Here is a 7,635-nt window from a genome sequence, read left to right on the forward strand (position 1 = left end):
CACTTTTGGGTATATATCCAAAGGATGCTCAATCGTACCACAAGGAGATGTGCTTCACTATGTTCCTAGTAGCTTTGTTTGTCATAGCCAGAACCTGGAAACAACCTAAATGTTCCTCAATTGAAGAATGGATAAGAAAAATGTGGTACATTTATACAATGGAGTACTACACAGCAGAAAAAAATAACAACAGCTTAAATTTTGCAGGAAAATGGATGGAGCTAGAAAACATTATTTTGAGTGAAGTAACCCAGACACAGAGAGACAATTATCATATTTATTCACTCATAGGTGTTTTTTAAACATAAAGCAAAGAAAGCCAGCCTACAAACCACAATCCCAGAGAATTTAGACAACAACGCGGACACTAAGAGAGACTTACATAGATCTAATCTACTTGGGAAGTAGAAAGTAGAAAAAGACAAGATCTCCTGAATAAATTGGGAGCATGGGGACTTTGGGGGATAATTGAAGGGGAGAGGTGAGAGGCAGGGAGGGGAGCAGAGAAAAATATAGAGTTCAATAAATGTTAATAAAAATGTATATAAAAAAGAAAAAATATAATTTTGAGTTTGTATCAATATACAAATTACCTTAGGAATATAAAAATAATTTTACATATATATCAATTTACAAGAATCTATACCAGTGTAAATTGTCTAAAGGTAATAGTTGCTAAAATAGCTCACAAGTAGATATACTAGACTAGTGTATCTAATTAGTGTACTTTATTATCATATGGTATATATTACCTTTTTTTCTATAGCAAATGAGATTTCTGAGTTTGGTTATTATTATTTTGCCCCCAATCCCAAAATCCCATGACTTGTGGTGGATTACTTTTATGGATTTTGCACGTTGGAGCATGGCTGCATCTCTGAAATGAAACCAACTTTTTCCTCATGTTCTTGAATTCCAAGAATAGAATACCCATCCAAATAATACTAGAACAGATATCTACATCAAGAAACACTTAAAACATCATAACTCTAGATTCCTAGATCACAACACAAACAAAACAAACAACCAATACAATATGCCTCCTCTAGAAGTCAGCAATATTATTGCAATAGGCTGTGAGAAAAGCAATTTAAAATCTAAAGTCCAAGAAAAAACTTCAAAATAGCAATTATGTATATGTTCAAGGACTTTAAAGAAGATATGAATAAATGCTTCATTGAAGACCATTAAAACAAAAACTAATAGTTGAGTAAAATAATGAAAACAATTCAAGATATGAAAATAGAACTTAACAAATAAAATCACTAAAGAAAAGTGAAACCAAAATAAAACTGGAAATTAAAAATTCAGGAATTCAAATAAAAAGCTTAGAAGTAAGGAAGAAAGGAATAGTTCAATCAAATGAAATGTTAAATGCTCTTTTATTTTATTTATTTTTAAAATCCTTTTTATTTTATTTTATTTTTTTAAAGATATATTTATTTATTATGTACACAGTGTTCAGCCTCCATGTATGCCTGCAGGCCAGAAGAGGGCACCAGACCTCATTACAGATGGTTGTGAGACACCATGTGGTTGCTGGGAATTGAACTCAGGACCTCCGGAAGAGCAGTCAGTGCTCTTAACGTCCGAGCCACCTCTCCAGCCCTCTTAAATGCTCTGTCACAGGTATAAAAGCTACAGGAAATGTGAAAAGGACAAACCTACAATAATAGGTATAGAGGAAGGAGAAGAAACTCAGGTTAAAGGCAACGAAAATATAATAAAATCATAAAAGGAAAATTCTCCAATCTAAAAAAAAGAGATGTCTATTAAGGTGCAAGAGAAATACAGAACACCAAGTAGGCAGGAACAGAAAAGAATCTTCCCACAACACATAATTATCAAACACTAAGTATGAAGAACAAAGATAGGATATTAAAAGTGGCAAGGGGAAAAGACCAAGTCACATACAAAGGCAAGGCCCATTAGAATAACACCTGACTCAGAGACTTTGAGAGCCAAAAGGTTAGGGACAGATGTTCTGCAAACTCTGAAAGACCACAGATGCCAGCCCAAGATACTATCCATAACAAAACTATCTTTCACAATCAACAGAGAAAAACACTTTACAATAAAACAAGTTTAAGTAATTTCTGTCTAGTGACTAGATGGCACTAGAAGGAAAGCTTCAGTCTAAAGAGAAAGTTAATGATACCCAAAATATACAAAAATAAATAATCCCAGAATATTTAATCAAAAAAGGAGGAAGCACACACTATATCAATAAAAAACAGGAATTAATAAACTCAATAATAACTCTCAATATTAATATTCTCAATTCCCCAATGAGACAGACTAACAGCTTGGGTCAGAGAACAAAGTCTATCTATCTGTTGCATCCACGAAACACACCTCATCATCAGGACAGACTGACCTTAAGCTTGTGATCATACTGACTTATCCTCTCAAGTACTGAGATAACATGTATAAGCCATCAGGCTTTTCTTAGCATTTCTCTTCTGACCAACTATTATCAATCTGATCTTTTTATCCTTTTCAAATGTCTAGCCTATCTTCATATTAGTTCTCTTATAAGCAAATAACAGCATTTGAGAATTGTGTTTTTATATAATTCGCAGAGAACTGTACTTTTATATAATTCACAGAGTTGTTGTGGGGGATTAAATAGAAAAATAATCACATATTAATCATTCATTAAATTGCTGCTGAATTGAGCCCTGCTAATATCATTTAAGAAGATAAGAGGCTGGGAAACTTCTAGGATTCACTTCAACTGACCCTGGCAGCCCCAAATAGCCTAATTGAAAAGATAATAATTCTTTTGTCTAAGAGTAGTTGGGTAACCACTTCCTTGTCATAAATTCCCATCTTGTTATATTCAGGATCTTACTTTATCACTAAGCTGTAAAAACAGCTTGAGCTTATAAATTTCAAGGCATAACAGAAACTTTGTTGAGAAAACTTTGTTGCCTTAAAATCATAAATCTTAAACAACTTTACTTTTTGAAATCAAATTAATGAAAATGAAAATGTCAAATCTTTTCAGCGAAGCCACAACTCCACCAGATTACAGGTGCAATTTTTTAGATCAGAAGACTTCCAGTGAAAAAAATGTAGTGATATTTCATTTGTATTTTAATAAATAAAGCTTGACTGGAGATTAGAGAGTAAAACAGCCACACTGATCATCCAGAGACTTGGCAGTGGTGGCACACACCTTTAATCCTAGTAGTCACACTAGTTCACCATATAAGCCAGGTGATAGCAGTGCACACCTTTAATACCAGTACTAGAGAGGAATATAAAACAGGAGACAGGTCTCAGATGAGTCTCATTCTGAGGATTTGTGGAGGCAGGATTGACATTTTGGTCTGAGGTAGAGGTAAGAGCCAGTGGCTGGCTGCTTTGCTTTTCTGATCTTCAGGTTAAACTGAAAGACTGTAAATGCATTTCTGAGGCCTCTCAGCTCTAAAGACATTTCCTGAAGCATCTTAACATTTGAAAACTGGACAGTCACCCCCACACACACACATGCTGGATTGCTTATCTGCTTGTGTCCTTGTGAATAACCACATGCTGGACTGCTCATCCTCCTGTGTCCTTGAGAATAATCTTCAAACGTAACTCCATTTTGGGAATTGAGGCAAATACAGCCCACAGATGTGACTCAGTTCCTGATGTATTGATTTAGTCACTGAACCAAAGGTCAGGAAGACCACAGAGATGCTCTCCCTTATCACCTGACCACGCAGCTATTCTCCTGCCCTGGAATAGACCAATCATTGCTAGTAACCCTTTGAATAAGCCAATCCAATAAGTTGGAAAACAACCTAGAGGTCCCCCCCCCCCCTTGTATCTGTGGCTTTTTGCTTTAAAAGATGGACTGCAACAGCTATTGTTGTCCTTCATATCCCGAACCTGAAGGACCTTGTCATGACAGAATAAAAATCCTCTTGCTTTTGCATCAATTTGTGGTTATGTGAATGGTGTCTGGAGCAACTCTTCCCTGATATTTGGACTTCTAGTCCAACAGAACTTCAGTATCTGTCTCTGGGTTTTCATTAATAGTGCTACAAAGAAACATCAAGATATTACTTTCACTGATTATCAAAGACCATTTATACCATTTATATGCCTAGGCTTGATGTTGACTCTTGACTCACTGCCTCATTTTCCTTCAAACCTATTAAAACACTACATCATTTAAATTTTATGTAAACTCCACTCTGTTCAAAGCATATAGTAACCATGTTTTTCTTTCTTAAAGTTTCCCCTTTGCTTGTTTCTCTTTCAAAGGAGCAAGTTAAGCTGTTGTTCCTAGTTTTGAATGATACACTGACATATGACATGCAAGGCATTTACTAATTTTTAATATATATGGTACTTTTTAAATTAAATAGAAAATTTTATGAACATCTTCCATCTACATTACAATTTGATGGATATCTCAAACATTTTTGTCAACTAAGCTTCTTCATTTTCTTTTTTATATGAATGAAAAATCCAATTGACTTTGCAGATTTGCTATGCTTTCCCTCCTCATCTCTTTTTATAAAGTTAGGTTTTGTCAAATGGATATCTGCTCATTTAATAATACTAATATAAAACGGTCACAAAGGACATAGTCTCATGTCTATTATTTGATTATATTTCTAGGTATTGAGTGCTATCATATGACTAGTTGGTCTTGATCTCTTAATGATTTTTGTTTAGTCATTTATAGGGTCTCACAATGTGTCTGTGGATATGTACTTGCAATGTAGACCAGGCTGGCCTTAAACTCAGAGAAATCTGCCTATCTCTCTTTCCAAGGACTAGGATTAGAGGAAAGTGCTACTATCCTGACCTGTTTAATGATTTTAAAAAAAATCCTTGTTTTGGATTTTCCCTCTTCAAAGTGGTTATACTTTGATGTCAGCTATGTATTAACCAAAATATAAAATTAATATAGTAATTTAGATAGAATTGTTTCTAAGGAGTATTGAAGTTTGGCTCTATTTACATAATTTGGAACCTCAGACATTTTATTTTCATTTCTTTTTTGGGTTATATTGGCTATTAATAAAACTCAAAAATACTAGCCGGGCGGTGGTGGTGCACGCCTTTAATCCCAGCACTTGGGAGGCAGAAGCAGGCAGATCTCTGTGAGTTCGAGGCCAGTCTGGTCTACAAGAGCTAGTTCCAGGACAGAAACCAAAAACTACGGAGAAACCCTGTCTCAAAAAATTAAAAAAAAAAACACTTTTAAATTCTAATTTCCTTTTTTTTTTTCATTTTCTGGACATAAACGATAATATTTTTCTTCTACTCTAATAATACATATTTTATGTATAGTTATGTTAGAATGCATAAGAACACCAGAACTTATTTTTTATATCTAGTTGTAACTTAATACCTATTGATCAAATTTTTTACCATTTTTCTATCCTTGTACTCTCCTAGCCTTTGGTAACTACTATATGAGCTTTTGTGACATCATTTTTTGTGAGTTTATAAATGGGTGATATTATACAGTTTTTGTCAATCTTTACTTCATCCACATACGTTTTATCTTCAGGAACTCAGTAAAAGAACAAAAGAAGCTTTACATATTTTTAAGATTCAATGGTCTGTCATAAGAATAAATGAAGTCAGTAAATAGTCCAGGCTACATTTGAACTGATGATTATCATGTGTCAGCCTCCTGAGTACCAGTCCAAGGATAGAAGATATACCCAATGTGTCCTGTTTTGTCAACACTTTTTAAACTGTAAATGCTAAAATGATTAACAGAAGAGGATAGGTCACTATGAGTCCCATACTGTATCACAGGGCCATGGTGCCCTAGACTTTATAAAGAATAGAACTTTTCTAAATTTCCAAATTGTGCCAAAAATTGAAGGTATTCAGAAATCTGTCAATAGAAATGTGTTCTCCTCAAACTGAGAATATTTTAGTTTCTAAAATTTAGTGGAAATTATGGCCTGGGATTTTAACCTTATATGCTCTTAACAACAATGCTTTAGAGTCTTGCTTATGTTCCTATTTGCAAGGAACAAAGCAATACATTTTCATAAAGTAGTCAGGAAAACAAGCAGGTAAAATGTCTTTTTTGTAGATTCAAGTACATAAAAGCACGATTGTTATGGTTTTGGTCCCTTTAAGAGATCTAATCTGCTTTTTTATTATAAGGAAGACCTGGGAATGTTGTGGTATTGGTCCCTTTAAGAGACAAGCCACGCCCACTCCCTCCCCCATCTGCTGAGGCAGGCTGATCTTCAGCTTCCGGCTTGAGCTCTCTCTTTTTTCCATCTTCCTCTCGGAGAGGCAGCTTAGCTTCTGCCTCTCTCCCCACTTCTCTGCTTCCCCCTTCTCTGTCTCTTTCTCTTCTCTCTCTGTCTCTCTCCCTCTCTCTCTGTCCCCCCCTTCACCCTTCCTCCTCCATAACCCCCTGAATAAACTTCAACCTCACCCTGCATGTCGTGTTTATCCATGTTTCTGTCTTCTGCCTGCCTGCCATGTGTCTCCCTGCCTGGGACCAGCCATTGCTCAGGGACCAGCAGCCGTCTCTGCCTGGGGCCCGCTGTCTGCTGCCACATGGCCCGCCACCACACATCAGGCCACCGCTCTAGGACTGGCAGCCATTTCTGCCTGGGACTGGCTGCTCCCACAGCCCGCTGCTGCCACTGCATGGCCTGCCACCACCATTTGGGACCTACAGCATTTCTGCTGCCTACTGCCGCGGGGATCTTGCAGCATTTTTTAAAAAAAGAACAACACCACTACCACCTGGCTTCACTTTCTGCTTTTTGAAAAACAATTTCTCTCTTTTTATTTCATGTGCATTGATGTTTTGTCTGCATCTATGTCTGTGTGAGGGTGTTGGAGCCCCTGGATGGAACAGGAGTTACCGACAGTTGTGAGTTGCCATGTGGGTACTGGGAATTGAACCCAGGTCCTCTGGAAGAGCAGCCAGTGCTCTTAACTACTAAGCCATCCATCTCTCCTCTTTCCACTTTTGTGTGGGCGCCAGAAACCAATCAAATCACCAGGTTTTCAGGGCAAGCATCTTTACCTGCTAGCTATCTTGCCAGCCTCAGAACAAGGTTTTTACACATGAAACCTGGAAATGATGGTGGGGAACATGGAGGAAGCCATCTCCATGGGCCCTTGGGTGCAGATGGATAAATAATGAAGGGCTGGATAAGTGGATAAATAATAAAGCCCTGGAAAGGATCAGGACTCTGGGGCTAACGCTGTGGGAAGAGGTAATCAGGACATATATGACCCTCAAGTGGATTAATGGTTGGGGCTGGTCAGGGAGGAGGAAAAGGTACAAAGAGTCAGCTCTGAAAAGCCTGAAAGGGAACAAGATGGATGTTTTTGGGGTTTGGCCCAGGAAATGGGGAAGGGTAAATTAATGTGCTAAGGGTGTGGTGAGCTAAGTCTAAATATTGCCCTTTCTACTGTCTTCAAAGACATAACTACAGTAGGCAGCCTTCCTTTTTCTTTGTCAGTGAGACAAATTTAATAGCAATGCAAGAACGGGGTCTACAATTCTTTGTGGCCAGGACATTAGGAGAGCTGCTAGCACTTTCTAGAAGGGACTGTCCTAGGACCTTTGGAGTTTAGGCTTGGCAGGAGGAGTAAACAAGATATTGCAGCCACACCCCTTTTCCAGTCCTGGGGCTA

Source organism: Alexandromys fortis, unplaced genomic scaffold (assembly GCF_014885135.2).
Source record: "Alexandromys fortis isolate MF-2015 unplaced genomic scaffold, M_Fortis_MF-2015_v1.1 scaffold_225, whole genome shotgun sequence".
Taxonomy (NCBI): domain Eukaryota; kingdom Metazoa; phylum Chordata; class Mammalia; order Rodentia; family Cricetidae; genus Alexandromys; species Alexandromys fortis.